This window comes from Rana temporaria, chromosome 9, assembly GCF_905171775.1.
Source record: "Rana temporaria chromosome 9, aRanTem1.1, whole genome shotgun sequence".
In the NCBI taxonomy this organism is placed as follows: domain Eukaryota; kingdom Metazoa; phylum Chordata; class Amphibia; order Anura; family Ranidae; genus Rana; species Rana temporaria.
The window spans coordinates 159,434,060-159,449,882 of record NC_053497.1 but is presented as its reverse complement, the minus strand read 5'-3'; the positions used below and the strand labels follow the sequence as shown (position 1 = coordinate 159,449,882).

At 44.5% G+C, this 15,823-nt stretch overlaps 1 protein-coding gene and 1 pseudogene across 1 annotated transcript in view; both read left to right on the top strand.

The window, feature by feature from the left end:
• The window catches only part of LOC120914249 (neuronal cell adhesion molecule-like), a 507,806-nt gene that overhangs the window by 288,536 nt on the left and 203,447 nt on the right, over window positions 1-15,823 (top strand). The window lies entirely within an intron of this gene.
• On the top strand, window positions 9,654-9,784 carry LOC120914676 (annotated as a pseudogene).

The following is a 15,823-nucleotide window of genomic DNA, read 5'->3' as shown; positions in this document are numbered from 1 at the left end:
AGTAGGGTACGTTTAACCACACATATAGGTGTTACCTCTTTTTGAGCTGTCTTTGGTGCACATAGACTTCTGATCTGATCACCTTTTGCACCAACTGCACCCACTGGCTTCATTTATTTATTTAGTTTTCTGGATTGTTTTAACAATCCAATAGCGCTGTTTATCTATTTGAACTTCTGTTCACGTCTTTTAGATACCTGTTTTCACATCTTTTAAATGGTTTTAAATCCGTTTTATTGAAACAGCTGCTTTATAGACAACACCACTTGCACTTTGCGGTGTTCTCTTTATATATATTTATTTTATGGTATTTACTCTCACTTTACATTGAGTCACTTTAAGGTGTTGTTGCAACACTAAGCGCCGGCAGTGCAATTTTGGGCCTTTTCTTTGCACTCTTCCTTCATATACGTTTTATATATCTATTGACTTATTTATATATTTTGCCCGGGCTGCTATGGACGCACTACGCTTTTTGAGTGACAGAAATCTGGACATTAGTACCATCTTTACTGTTAACGAGCAAACTACTGCACAAACCAATTTTAATACAATTTTAACCACTCTGGGAAATACACTAGAAAAACAAGTAAGAACATGGTGGGATATCTGCACCCTCGAGCAATATTTAAAAGAGCATATCATCATAAGGAGCCTAAGATGGGAAGTAACACCCCAAGACGGTCTCGATGATAAAGACTCCATGATAGAATGGCTTGAGTTTTTTAATGGTGTGGGACACAAACTACAGGATCTTATTTTAAGAAGGAAGAAAAGGAAAATGTTAAAATTAGAATCTAAGATCAAAGAGTTGGGGACACTACTGGAACCTATTAAAGATTCCCAACAAGTGACCGACTTCAACATCCGTATTAAAAAGCGACTAGAAAAAGTCGATAAAGATACCCAGAAAACTAAAACTAAGAAATTTCATCGTGATCTTGGAGATTTTAGAACCAACACCATTTATCTGTGGCAGCAAAATAACATTATAGGGTCTGGAGACAATGAAGTGAACACTATGGAGACCCAAAATGAACCAGGAATCAGTGAAACACAACCTACCTCAACCTTAGGACCACAACACGCTAATGGAAGACATGTAGAGCATCCCCATACACCTAACAACTACTCTACGCCCATTAGGAATGATGGTAACCAAACAAGGGGTCGAGGTAGACACCCTGGTCCATCTAATCGCAATCAGAGACCACCTCCCACAGATGCATATCATCAAGTACCCGTTTATAACCGATACGAAACATTACGAGATGAGGAATACGAATATAGGTACGCATCACCTCGACCTTTTTTAGGGAGAGGCCGAGGCCCGCAGAAAAGGGGCAGGGGGACATCAGGGCACAGGGGGAAACCCACCACACACCCCCAGTATTACACCCAATACAGAGACCCGAACTATGTTCCGGTAAACAGAGAACCGCAATGGAGGGACCACCCGCATCCGGAACAAGAAAGAAGCCACCAACCTGGACCTTGGAACAGAGAACCAGAGGGTGCCGAGCGGGGAGACGGATCCAGGAACAGCAAAAAAAGAAGACTGAGGGAGCACGAATAGGAGGCATTTTTAACTTGAGTAATACTGTTTTAACTGTTAAAGAGACTAACATTTTAAATTTAGGACTTAAATGTGGTCTCAATCGCCCTATCAATAAGTTTAATGTGTTTATCGACATTCATAAATATACTCGGAAATTAAATATGAAAAAATATTTTTTAAACAAATATCCCAGTATTGTTGATAGAACACCAATACCACCAAATGACAGCGGACTTAGGAACAAATCACTCTTTAACCCTATGCTTGGAACAAACCAACCACTGGATGTGTTTAAGGGCCTCTTACTCCGCGATTTGGAACATATTAAACCTAAAAAACTTGTAAATCCTAGATACATCAGAGAGGGGATAGAAACATTAGAAAAAAGAAAAGACATCGTGATAAGGCCGGCGGATAAAGGGGGAGGAGTGGTTATCTTGAGCAAAGACTACTACCACAAGCAAATGATCACTATGCTTTCTGACATAAATACATATACTAGATTGACAAAGGATCCCTCCTCCCAGTATGAAAAAAACTTAAGTGTTTTAGTACAGCTTGGTTATCGCTCACACGCAATATCCACCAAAGAGAAAAAATATCTGATTCCTAGTAGTAATAGAATTCCGACGATCTATACACTACCCAAGATACATAAGGATGTACAGAGCCCACCTGCCAGACCAATAGTAAACGGCATAGGCTCTGTGACATCTCGTGTTGGCGAATTTCTTGATCATTTCCTCCAAAAAAGCGTTACTAATACCAAGGCATACTTGAGGGACACTAAAGATTTACTGATCCAATTGCAAGGAATAGACCTAACTGGACTGTCTGATATATACTTGGTGACTGCAGATGTCTCGTCATTGTATACAATAATACAACACGATGATGCGCTCTTAGCTCTAAACTGGGCACTTTCCAAGAGAGACGACATCACGCATACCCTCAAAGTCTTTTTACGTAATTGCCTAGATTTCTGCCTTAGCCACAATTTTTTCTGGTATAATGATTGCTTTTATTTACAGAATAAAGGTGTTGCTATGGGGGCCAAGTTTGCTCCCAGCATAGCAAACCTTTTTATGGCAGAATGGGAGGATAAGACGATTTTTAATATGCCACGGGAAGAACTTTTATTTTATCGTCGTTACATTGATGACCTGTTTTTTATCTGGGCTGGACCCCTTTTAACATTAGAATCTTTTTTAAATGATCTTAATACAAATACGTGCAATATCCAACTCACCAGCGAATACAATCAGCAAAGTGTACACTTCCTTGACCTCAACATTTTTAGAGAAGGAAATAAGCTCGGCACTAATGTATATTTTAAACCAACAGATTGTAACAGCTATTTACCAATGATAAGCGGTCACCACCCAATGTGGCTAAGAAATATTCCGAAAGGCCAATTAATGAGAGTTAAACGGAATTGCAGTAATGTTGTTGATTTTAGATCTCAGGCTACGCTCCTTAAAGACAAATTTGTGGAGAAAGGCTATGATAATAACCAACTTGTCAGAATCATAGACGAACTCGCAGAAGTACCACGATCAAATTGCCTTTCCACAACCCAAGCGACACCTAGGAGGAACATGCACGAATGGAGCTTCATATCAGGCTACCACAGCCAGTACAAAGAAGTTGAGTTGATTTTTAAAAATCACTGGCATATCCTCTTTTTGGACAAAATTTTATGTACTGTTTTACCAAAAAAACCAGGATTCATATATAAGAAAGCAGTCAGTTTTGGAGATAAAGTTGTCAAAAAAGTCCTAGACCCCCCAAGGAAACCACCAACAATATGGAATAAGGACGCGTTCTTCCCATGCAAGAAATGCCTCCCCTGTAAAGAGGCTGACAGAACAAGAGGCACTGTAGAGTCCTTCACATCCACATCTAACGGCATTGAATTTAATGTAAAATCGTTTATCACATGCAACACAACACATGTTGTATACATGCTAGAATGCCCGTGCAAACTGATGTATATTGGCCGCACCAAGAGAAAATTAAGAATTAGAATTGCTGAGCATGTGGCCAATATTAAATTAGGATACAAGGACCACAATGTCTCCCTCCACTTCTTACTACATCATGACAAGAATCCTTCAGGATTAAAGTTCTGGGGTGTCGAACACATTGAAGCCTCCTGGAGAGGTAGCAATCGTGTAAGGGAACTCTCCAAGAAGGAAACTGAATGGATTTTTATGTCTGGCACACTGGTGCCGAAAGGGTTGAACGTTGACCTTGACATTAATTGTTTTATTAGTGATGTCTGACTTCAATGTGTCACCATTGACATATTTTTGCCCTCCTTTTATCACTAACAGTCAAAACCCTTTTTAATCCATTTTATCAGTTTTACTCTTTTATGTTCCTTTAATTGATTTTATTAGCCTATGTCCAGCACCTTTATCCAGCACACATCATCTTTTTGTGCAAGTTCATTTAATGCTTACTGTGACTTGGTCCCCTCTTTTATCAGTCTTTATGGATTGATTATGCCCCTCTTTTATCCATTATTTTGCTGCTCCATACTCTTCGTTTTCTCTGGACAAACCCAGATATTACTTTGTAAAATTGGAAGTCCCTCATAATTGAGTAGCCTCCGTCCGCATTCCAACTCCCCTTATGAATGTCTTACCTCCTTTGAAGGACACTACATTGACAATTATGTCTGTTCTATGTGAGACTTTTAAACTTTTAAATATTTAGATATTTATATTTATTTATTTACAAATAGTTTACTCTCTATGTACTCCACATAGAGTAAAAGACCACACATACCTTTACCACTTTAATTATCGTACTCATGCCATCACATAAATATGCGCTGTAGCACCATCAAGATGCACATTAACAGCCTGCTTGTTGTGTTGTGCTACCTCTCCAGATGAGCTTTTGCTATTTTTATTACTCAATTTATATATATATTTATTATCCTTTTAGAAAACGTGTATTATATACACATATGCTTCTATACATTTAATGATGACCATAAATAATATATACTTTGATACTTTCTTTAAATAATGAGTGAGAACAAATGCTTGAATCACACCTTGAAGCACACGCGGTGTGCGTTGCTGTGCATTTCTTACGATTAAATGTGTGACACACTTAGATTTAATTGTCACAGATATACCCTTACACTTGATCCGATATACTTATATGTACAACAACCACATATCATCGACCAAAGTGGAAAGCAATATATCTTCTACTCTTCTTTCCTCCAGAATTTCTTTTGAATATATGTGTATATATATTTCTATCCCCAAGTTTTTTGTCCATCTTGTTTAATACGCCCACAACATGCTGGGATTCGTTGATGTATGGCTTGTGCACACACACATAGCTTTTTTCCATCGATCCCCTTTTTAATGTGGCTTCTAATCAAAAAAACACGTTTATACATGCTCACTTGCTAAGATCGTTTACAAACGACCTTTTACCCACGTGGGACTAGTGATTCTATGTAGATGATCTGATCGTATTGATCGTATTAAAATGCAGTATGACCCGTTTTTCATTTGACCCTTTCAGATACTCTATTCAACAAGGCTGAGCTTAGCCTGTTCATCCGGTCGGATCAGCACCAATCAGGACCGGGGGCGGGTAAACTCAACCAATAGCCTGCCGTTGACCGAGTACAAAGGGACAGTGATTGCGCTGTGTAGCCACGCCCTCTGTCGAAGTCGGAAGTGACGAAACGCGTCAGGGCGTGGCTACTAACGGCGCTACACACACGGATTCAGACTGCGTTCCACCTGCGTTCCACCTACTACCAACCACAGCCCAGCACTCGCTCCAGCAGTTCCTGCATAGCACGAGCGCGGCCCCTGGAGGTTATCAAACGGCGGTGACAGCGGTGAAACCTTTACTATTTAAATTGCTTGCTTAACATTATTACATTGTACGGGCATTCTCTTAAGGTCTAATACTTGTCTTAGCCAGTTGCATATAGACAATATTGCACTATCATTTGTACATGTTTCTCTTTCATGCTGCTGCACTGAGACGTGGTCTGCCTTTCCAATACCAGGAGGATCAGATGGTGTAACTACAGAATTGTTTCACTGTAATGTGGTAGGCTTACACCCCAGTAGGGTACGTTTAACCACACATATAGGTGTTACCTCTTTTTGAGCTGTCTTTGGTGCACATAGACTTCTGATCTGATCACCTTTTGCACCAACTGCACCCACTGGCTTCATTTATTTATTTAGTTTTCTGGATTGTTTTAACAATCCAATAGCGCTGTTTATCTATTTGAACTTCTGTTCACGTCTTTTAGATACCTGTTTTCACATCTTTTAAATGGTTTTAAATCCGTTTTATTGAAACAGCTGCTTTATAGACAACACCACTTGCACTTTGCGGTGTTCTCTTTATATATATTTATTTTATGGTATTTACTCTCACTTTACATTGAGTCACTTTAAGGTGTTGTTGCAACACTAAGCGCCGGCAGTGCAATTTTGGGCCTTTTCTTTGCACTCTTCCTTCTCATACAGGTCTAGTGGTAGACTTACACAAATAAAATCTTCGCTTCTCTGAGTAACCTTCAGATTTGGTTCCACCGAAAAACAGGGCGAATCTACAATCAGTCCTCCCCCCCTCTTATCCACTGTGATACTCAAACTTAGTTTTTCAAAGAGATCTCTACCAAGCAGGTTTACTGGGCACCCGGGTATTATACTAAAGGCATGGGAGCAGATGAATCTGCCTGTACCATCGGTAACCTTCAAGCGATTAGTCTTGAAAGTGGGAGTTGATACCCCGTTTATTCCCATAGAAGGCGTTGACCTTTCCCTTGGGCCAGAATAATTACTTGGTGCCATAACGCTCGTAGTCGCCCCGGAGTCGACGATGAACGCAAGTTTTCTTTGGTTTACCGTTAAGTCTACGAGGGGCAGTTCCTTCCAAGTTTCTGTGATTTGTGGGAAAGTCGGGATATCAGCCTCCGGGCACCATCAGCGTTGTTGCTGTTGGTTTGACCAGTTGATAGGGAATTTATTCCCTGTCAACGTCGCCTGTGGTTGTTGTTCAGTGGACATGCTGTTGTTCTGGGGTTGGTAGTTTTTCCGGGGTCTAGGGCAGTCCCTGGCCCAATGATTAGGGTCTCCGCAATTGTAGCAGGTACCCTGGGGGTACCTAGGCTGTGGTGGATCTCTCTGGTTCCTACCTCTCCCATATTCATTTCGGTTTTGACTAGGGTAACCTCTACCTCGACCTCTGCTCATTCCCCTCCCATACTGTGGGGCATCAATTTTGTCAGAAAAATGGTGGGTACTGATAGTTGGTTTTTTTATTTCAAAACATCCAGCAGCCTCTTTTTCAAAAAGATGCTTATGGAAGTCTGGCACCGTATCGGATGGCCAGGAGGAAACCATTTGTTTGATGGGGGTGACGAGGTGAGGCAGAGTGTTAATCAGAAAAGTAGAAATGAATAATTGATCATTATCCTGTATCTTTAAACCGGCCTCTTGAACCCAACAGTCATGGAATCTCTTCCAATATTCGGGGATGGGTTCATCTTTCTTTTGTTTGCATGCTAACGCGGTGGATAGGGATGATTTTTGTTTAAAAACTCTCTTCATTTCATTTTCCAATTCCTCCCACATTTTGGCCACTCCAACTTCCGTGTTTAATGCATACTGTCCGGCTGGAGGATTGGATGGGGGAGGTGGAGGTTGTGCTGCCTCTTCTTTTATCTGTATTATACTAATGGAAGGTACCTTTGCCCAATCCCATTCTGACCTAGGACCTATAATTCCATCTATTATCAGACGCATGTCTTCTTGTGTATAATTCCTACCCTTACAAGCCTTCTTTAAATAATTTAATGTTCCCAATGGGGCTGCCGTGGGTTTGGGACAGTTCTTAACTATTCTATCGATGTCTTCCAACTCTAAAGGCTTCTTTACCAGATAATTCCCCACTGACATAAAAGGAAAATGTTTATTGTTCCCTTCGGCAATGGCTGGGGGCCCAGGGGGGTTTGAATTGGGGTCAGATGGATTGTAGTTTCTTCCAGTCCTAGTATGGGGTGGAGAGGCTATTTCTTCTTCCAAACTCCCAGGCTCCGGTAATTCCCGGATGACCTGGGGACGATTGGAGAAGGTTGGGGACATCCGAGCTGAGATACCGGGGGAACGGGGCATTCGGATCGTTGACCTAGCTGGGCTATAGGTAGTGACCCGTGGTATACCTTGTCTCTGCAGAGTGGGGGTAGATGACCCCTGAGTGGGTTGGTCAGGTGCTGTAGGTCTTATGTGATATGTTCCTTGTGGGTCATTGACTGGTTCTATTTCGGGCAGTGTGGATACTATGGCCAGTGACTCAATCTCACGTTCATCCAGTATCCACACTGCCTGAAATAGAACCAGTCAATGACCCACAAGGAACATATCACATAAGACCTACAGCACCTGACCAACCTAGAATAGTTAAGAACTGTCCCAATCCCGGACGAGGCCCCAAATCTGTTGGTAGTTGAGACCCCTGGCCTCTCCGATAGTCCCTGACTACCTGGCGGTCAGCTCGTGTTGTGTCTGCAGGCCTGGGAGATTGGTTTCGAGAAGTAACACAGACGGAGACATATAAATTGAGAAACCAAGCTCTCTTTATTTTTGGCTCGTTGCTGGTTATATAGGGGGAGGAATAGGGGCGTACAACATAACATTTGACATACATATAACTGTTCTTTTAGGTTAAAGGAATGGAATTTTCCGCTAAGGACAGCTGATGTTTGAGCTTCAACTTTACCCTAGATAATAGAGGAAGTTAAACACAGAAAGAACACGTACGTACTTATGTTAAACATGGCTCTAGACAATAGAGGAAGCGAAACCCAGACAGAACACACACACACACTTTATGTTGCTTGTTTAACTAAAACACATATATAAAATGGAATCTGGACAAACAACATGGATTCTAAGCTAGGTCAATTCCCCAGGACAAACAACATGGATTCTAAGCTAGGTCAATTCCCCACAGGTGGCGTTTCGTTTTTTTTTACGCGCCGAATATGCAAATGAGGATTTCCGGACGGCGCATGCGCAGTTCGTTCGGCGTGGGGACACCCCCCTAGCCGCGGAATTTGAATTCCGCCGGGGGATTTACGATACGCCGCCGCAACTTTAGAGGCAAGTGCTGTTAAATAGCCATCTGCAGGTCCATAATTGCAGACAGCTGAGCCAAAAAAAGGGAGGGATACAACAAAACATCTTTGCGGGCAACCCTTATTATAAAAGATTAAGGGGTAGATTCAGGTAGCTTTTACGGCGGCGTATCTCAAATCTGCGCCGGCGTATCATTACACCGATTCTCAAAGGCAGATACGCTAAAAAAATATGCTTCCGCCGACGTAACTTGAATGCGTCGGCGTAGAATTGTGTGCAATATTACGTTGGCCGCTAGGGGCGCTTCCGTTGTTTTTGGCGTAGAATATGCAAATTACCTATATACGACCATTCACAAACATACGTACGGCCGGCGCAATTTATTTATGTTGTTTACGTTAGGCTTTTTCGGCGTAAGGTTGCTCCTGCTATTAGGAGACGCAGCCTATGTTAAATATGAACGTCGTTCCCGCTTCGAAATTTGAATTTTTTACTCTGTTTGCGTAAGTCGTTTGCGAATAGGGCTGTACGTAATTTATGTTCACGTCGAAACCAATACGTCGTTGCGGTGTACTTGGGAGCAATGCACACTGGGATATGTACACGGACAGCGCATGCGCCGTTCGTAAAACACGCCAATCACGTCAGGTCATCACACATTAGCATAAAACACGCCCCCCCTTCCACATTTGAATTACGTAGGCTTACGCCGGCCCCATTTACGCTACGCCGCCGCAACTTACGGAGCAAGTGCTTTGTGAATACTGCACTTGCTCCTGTAAGTTACGGCGGCGTAGCGTAAATGCGATACGCTGCGCCGCCGTAAGAAGAAGCGCAGGTACATGAATCTAGCCCTAAGTGTGTAACACTACACAATACAGAGTTTTTAATACAAAAATGTTTAAAACCAGTTAAAAATATTTTTAAAATACTTAAAATACCACCTATCTGATCCAGATATCGCTTCTCGGCCTTTTGGCTAAGATCAAGTGTAGTATCTGTTCTTATCAGTTGCCAATAGGTGGTGCTAAGCTGACTGTCCCCGGTACCCTGTGGCAGGGGGAAAGGGATGGCAGTCGGCGGACGCTAAGCCTGTTGGCGTGGAGGTGGAAGCCTTCTGATCGGGACAGAGAGGCATGAGGTTGAAGCCAAGAGGCCGGGTCCCTGGCCGTTGGCCTGGATTTGGTGGTATCTGCCCCAGTCAGTTGTTCTGGAGGGAACCCTTGCTTCTCCTTTAACCGGGAAGGAGCGGGTAGTACTTCCAGAATGTGATTAGGTGGGAGAGATAGGGGCTGTGGGTAGAGCCTGCTTAGGTGGGTTCTCCCCAGCCTCTTCTCCCACCTTCCTGGCTGGGAAGGGTGCTGCCGGTCCGGGCCAGGGGCTAGGGACCGTTGAAAAGCCCGTGGAGATTGTGCCCCTGGAGTGGCAGTCCAGGGGTGCCATACATTGCACGAGTGTTTGAGGGGCACTCATCGTGTGGCACCTTCAGGTCACTGATCTCCACAACACACTTTTCACACCTGCCGCTTGGGCCGGGCCTTTTGGCTAGGACCAGTGGAATTTTTGTTTCCTGACCGGAGGGCCGGCCAATGTATTTCACATTGGTCACTTTCCTCACTCTCCCATCTTCCTTTTCCCCACTTTCTTTTATTATTTTTCCCCGTGTTTGTTTGTTTTGTCACTCTTTTTGTTTTGGTGCTTGCACTTTATGTGTGGCGAGTAGGGTGCTGGTCCTCGGGCCGGTCTCTGAAAGTCTTGGGAGTTGGTGGACTCGGCCTTCTGGTTAGGTTCACCGGCTCTCATGGGGTCTCCCTTCGGGGGAGCCTCACCGAGGAGGGTTCTGTTTCGGCAGTCCCTCCGAGGATGTTGGGTCCTTGTGGCTTCGGCTGCTTGGACCAAGATGGGTCCATATGGCTTCGGCTGTATGGACCACAGTAACTCTTTTCCCTGTCAGGAGCCTAACGCCCCGGGGGATCAGAGACGGGTCCTTTTCGGAGGACCACTGACGTATGCACCCGTCGCAGTTTTTTGTGATGTCACTCTTTATGTGTGTGCACATTTTTCCCTGCACCGGGTGGAGTTTTTGGGTTGTGTTTTGCACACCACAGGCTTTTAAAAAAAAAAAATCTGATCCAGATATATGTATCATTCAGGCATCTCTAGCACTTCATGCCTCTGGTGGTAGAAATAAACATATGTGTATAGTAATACAAACCCTGCAGAGCCTACCTCCAGCAGTGACACATATATAGTAAAAATAGGATAATATAATTAAAATATACATATAACTAATTAATAAAAATAAATGTATTAATTATGTATATAAAATAGATATACTGAAAAAAAAAAAAAAATCCAAATAGGACAGTTAGTAGTCTGAGATGAAGCAATTCAAGTCAAAATCGATGTTAAGGCCATTAGGCACCAATGACTTCATCTCATGTATCCATCTTGATTCCGACTTACTTAGTTCTCTAACTTTGACTACCTCTCCAGTGTGGAGTGTATTTATCGATAGCCCAAAATTTCATTTCCTTTTGGGTTCTTCTGGTGGCATAATTCAAAATGGCGAGAGACGACGTGTTTGGAAAGCCGTTTTCTATGTTTTGGACATGCTCCCTAATACGCTTCCAAAGGGGTCATATACCACCCCTTCTGTTCTGCAGGTGATGAGATCTTTAATTTCATATTCCTTCTTTTGTCACATTTGATTGGAATTTGGTGCACTTCTACCCATTGAAATGTGTCTTCTTGCAGGCGTAACACCGCCTACATGGAAAGAAACCCTTTCCCTGAAAGAAGGTGAGTGCCTTATTTTTCGTTGGGAAGTCAGGGACATTTTTAGCCACCAGATCCCTCAGTGTGGGGGCTCTTCTATATATTACTCTGGGGCCGCGTACACACGGTCGAACATGTCCGCTGAAACTGGTCCGCTAAGAAACTTGTCCGCTGGAAACATGTCCGTCGGACATGTCCGATGGTTAGTATACCTAATCGGACATGTCCGCTGGTTATGACGTGTAACCAGCGTCCCGAAATCCTGCGCATGCGTCAAATTGATTTGACGCATGCGTGGAAGCATTGCACTTCCGTGTTTGAGAACGTCGGTGTCTTCTACGTCACCGCGTTCTCTGTCCGTGGGGATTTTGGTCTGATGGTGTGTACACACATCAGACCAAAAGCTCCCAGGAGACATGTCCGATGAAAACGGTCCGCTGTGGCAAGACAGAGATTGTTAACATCTGTAATTCTGTACAATCACACCACTGCCATTCTTGTCTGATAACCGCTGCCTGTAGAAATCACATAGATAGCATCCAGTCAAGAGATGGATGGATGGATGGATGTTGCAGCCAGGCCAGGGGTCCACTATGGGACTCTAAGTTCAAGTTAGTGACTGGAGTCGTCGGACTCACTCGAGTCACTATAATACATTCTCTCTCTGCAGTGCACCCCCCCCTCACTCAAGTGGTCCCGACTAGATCACTGGACTGCACTGTGACTGGAGTGAGGGGACAGGGGAGACGATGAGTCCTGCAGGCTGTCGCCTGTCTGTCTCTCTTTCTCTGAGAGAGAGAGAACAGTCTAGTGTGTCAGTCACTGTGTCCCAACCTAGCCTGACCCTTTTTATCAATTATTATGGCAGGCGGCTTTGCAACGGAAGTTGGAGAACTGCAGACAGACTACTATTGCACTCACCAGGGCAGGCTCAGCGAGCTGCAGGCTCAGCCAGGCAGGGTTCCGCCTGGTCCGGTGAAAAAAGTCTGCGCTGCGCGTCTCTCTGCAGTCCAGTCTCTCCTGGCGTCAGCCCCTCCCGCCTTTCTACTGATCTGATAGTTACAGTCAGTGGGCGGGGCTGACGCCAGGTGAGACGTAAAAGCAGACAGGAGAGAGGCGGGCCGGGCAGTCACATGAGCGCACCATAAGGTAACATCTGAATGGAGCGCTCTCCCGGGAGGGACGGGGGCGGGGCTAAACATCGATTATTACGGTCACATCGGGGACACCCGAATCACGATGCAGCGATTTAAATTTGACACCCCTACAAGACCATGAGATCCGCAAGCAGTGGCGGCTGGTGCTCAACATTCTTTGGGGGGGGCGCAAACGAAAATAAATTGCAGCCTCACTGTGCCCATCAAATGCAGCCACTGTGACATCAATTGTCACCACCGTGCCATGCCATCAAATGCAGTCACTGTGCCATGCCATCAAACGCAGCCACTGTGCCATCAATTCGTACCACTGAGCCATGCCATCAAACGCAGCCACTTTGCCATGCAATCAAACGCAGCCACTGTGCCATCAATTGTCACCACTGTTTCATGCCATCAAATGCAGTCACTATGCCATGCCATAAAATGCAGCCACTGTGCCATCAATTCGCACCACTGTGCCATGCCATCAAATGCAGTCACTATGCCATGCCATCAAACGCAGCCACTGTGCCATCAATTCACACCACTGTGCCATGCCATCAAACGCAGCCACTGTGCCATCAATTCACACCACTGTGCCATGCCATCAAACGCAGCCACTGTGCCCATCAATTGTCACCACTGTGCCCTTTCGTTGTTGACACTGTGCCCATTGTCCCCACTGTGCCCATTGTCCCCACTGTGCCCATTGTCCCCACTGTGCCAATTGTGCCCATTGTCACCACTGTGCCCATTGTCGCCGCTGTGCCCTGTAAAATGGCATAGGAGATGTGGGAAGCTTTCCTGGAAGTGTCTAGGATTGGGTCGATTGTGAAGTTCATATCACCCCCATGATGCCCTCCGTAAAGTCACTTAGTTTAGCAAAGACAGGTTCCAGAAAGGAGATCTGGTTTGAATTGGTACAGGTTCATCAAGATGACCCTCGAGTAGGGCTGCACGATTCTGGTCAAAATGAGAATCACAATTCTTTTACTTAGACAAAAGTTCACGATTCTCTCACGATTCTCAAAAATGTAATGCCAGAACCCCCCCCCCCCCCCAAAAAAAAAATGTAATAAATAAACCTGCGATTTATCTGAAAATATGAATATATAAAAAAAGAGACCAGTGATATGTCTATAATGTTAAAGATCATATAACTCCTGTGAAAAAAGCAGAATAAAACTTTGATTCTGATTTTTTCATAGGAGTTATATGGTCTTTAACATTATAGACATATCACTGGTCTCTTTTTTTTTTATAGATCAGAAGCAGTACTGCCAGCAACCATTGGGTGGCGCATGGATACACACAGTTGTACAGAACTGTGAGAAGGTTTAATAAATCAGAAGCAGTACCGCCGACAACCACTGGGTGGCGCATGGATACAAACTACTGTTGTGAGAAGCTCAGGCATCTATCCAGCGGCGCAGGCTGCTGACGTCGGTTTCGATGTCGGCGGCATTTGCATTCCACGTGGAACCAGCGGTGAACACAAGAATCGCGGGTCATCCCACGGGGAAATCGCGGGCGGGGAGAATCGAAATCGTGATTCTCTCCGCGATTAATCGTGCAGCTCTACCCTCGAGTGACCGATGATTGCCTTTATGAAGAGAGCTCTGCCCTATGCATGATACCGCCTATCTCTGAATGACCAGGGGATTGAGTTATGTAGCAATATGGAAACTCCTTTGGACTTGGAATCTGAAGAGAAACCGTAGTAGGCCATTGAGAAAAATGCAATCATGGAGTTTAGGTATTTTATCAGCACGGAAATGTGTCTTTAAAAATGGGCCTTCATATGTTTCAGATTGGAAAGTACTATGGAGCATTTTTCCGGGGTATTCAGCCCCTTAACATTTATTGAGACCAGACGCACAGATTCTTTTTTTACCTAAGGCCATCACGGAAGATGGGGGATGAGGGAGAGGGAGGTGAGGTAGGACGAGGATAAAGGGAAGAGGAGAGAGAGGGTAGAAAAAGAGGTAGGTATGCGAGCAACCAAACGGCTGATAGCTCACTACTTCCGACCTAATATGTCTAAGGTGTAGCAAGGAGAAAATCTCAAAGCACCCCGTTAGCACAACAAAATTATATAAAGCAGAAAGAAAAAACTAAAACTAAAAACAATTGCCAAAAGGGTGTGGCCCTATGTGGATAGGAGGTTGAGCACAGCAGGGTTTAGAGACTCCCTATCCCTACCAAACCCAATTGAAAATAGATTTAAAAAGAGAAAAACAAAAAAACTATAGCAAGTAGACAGCCAGGTGAGGTATACGCTACCAGTGTAGTCACTCAGAAAGTGGGCAGAGCAACATGACCTTTAAAGAAAAAAGATTTACTTACTGTATATGCTCGAGTATAAGCCAAGTTTTTCAGCACATTTTTTTTGTACTTATACTCGAGTCAGAGGCGTACATAGTGTTAGAGGAGAGGTGCAGTGGCTGCGGAGGACTGTGTCCGACTGCCGATGAAAGGAGAAAACATGACATCCCCTGCCGCTGCGCGCCTCTGATCATCAGTGATTCGGAGACCTGTCTATCCCAGTCTCATAATGTGGTCGCGTCACCACCAGGCACCAGTCAGTGATTGAATTTGTCCCATCGGTTCTGTCCTGTCCCGTCCGACCGTGACTGTCCTACAGCCAGCACCTCTGCCCAAAGCCCGTACCCTACGTCCATGTGATTCCTAATACTGCCCCCCTTGTCGTGTAGGCCGCGCTCCCTCCCTGAACAATGGCAGCGTCGGTCAGTGGAGTCACTAAAGTGCTGTGCTATAGCAGGGCCGGCTGCACTCCGGGGGAGCCTTGGTGACAGATGGAGTCTGCCTGGAGGAGGCATCGAGGCAGGCAGAATCTGAAAATAGTTTGTTCCTCACAGAGCCCCAGACCGTCCCCTGGTGAGTAAAACGAAACACTTTCACTGAGATTACATTATGGCATGCAAATGTATATAGTTATAATGTGTGTGTGTGTATAAAGGCTGATCTGCCAATCACACTGATGTGTGTGTGTGTGTGTGTGTGTGTGTGTGTGTACCAAGGGGTCCCCCTCTCCCTGGTGAGGCTGCATTTTTGGGTGCTGGTGAGGCTGCATTTTTGGGTGCTGGTGAGGCTGCTTTTATGGGTGCTGGTGAGGCTGCTTTTATGGGTGCTGGTGAGGCTGCTTTTTATGGGTGCTGGTGAGGCTGCTTTTATGGGCGCTGGTGAGGCTG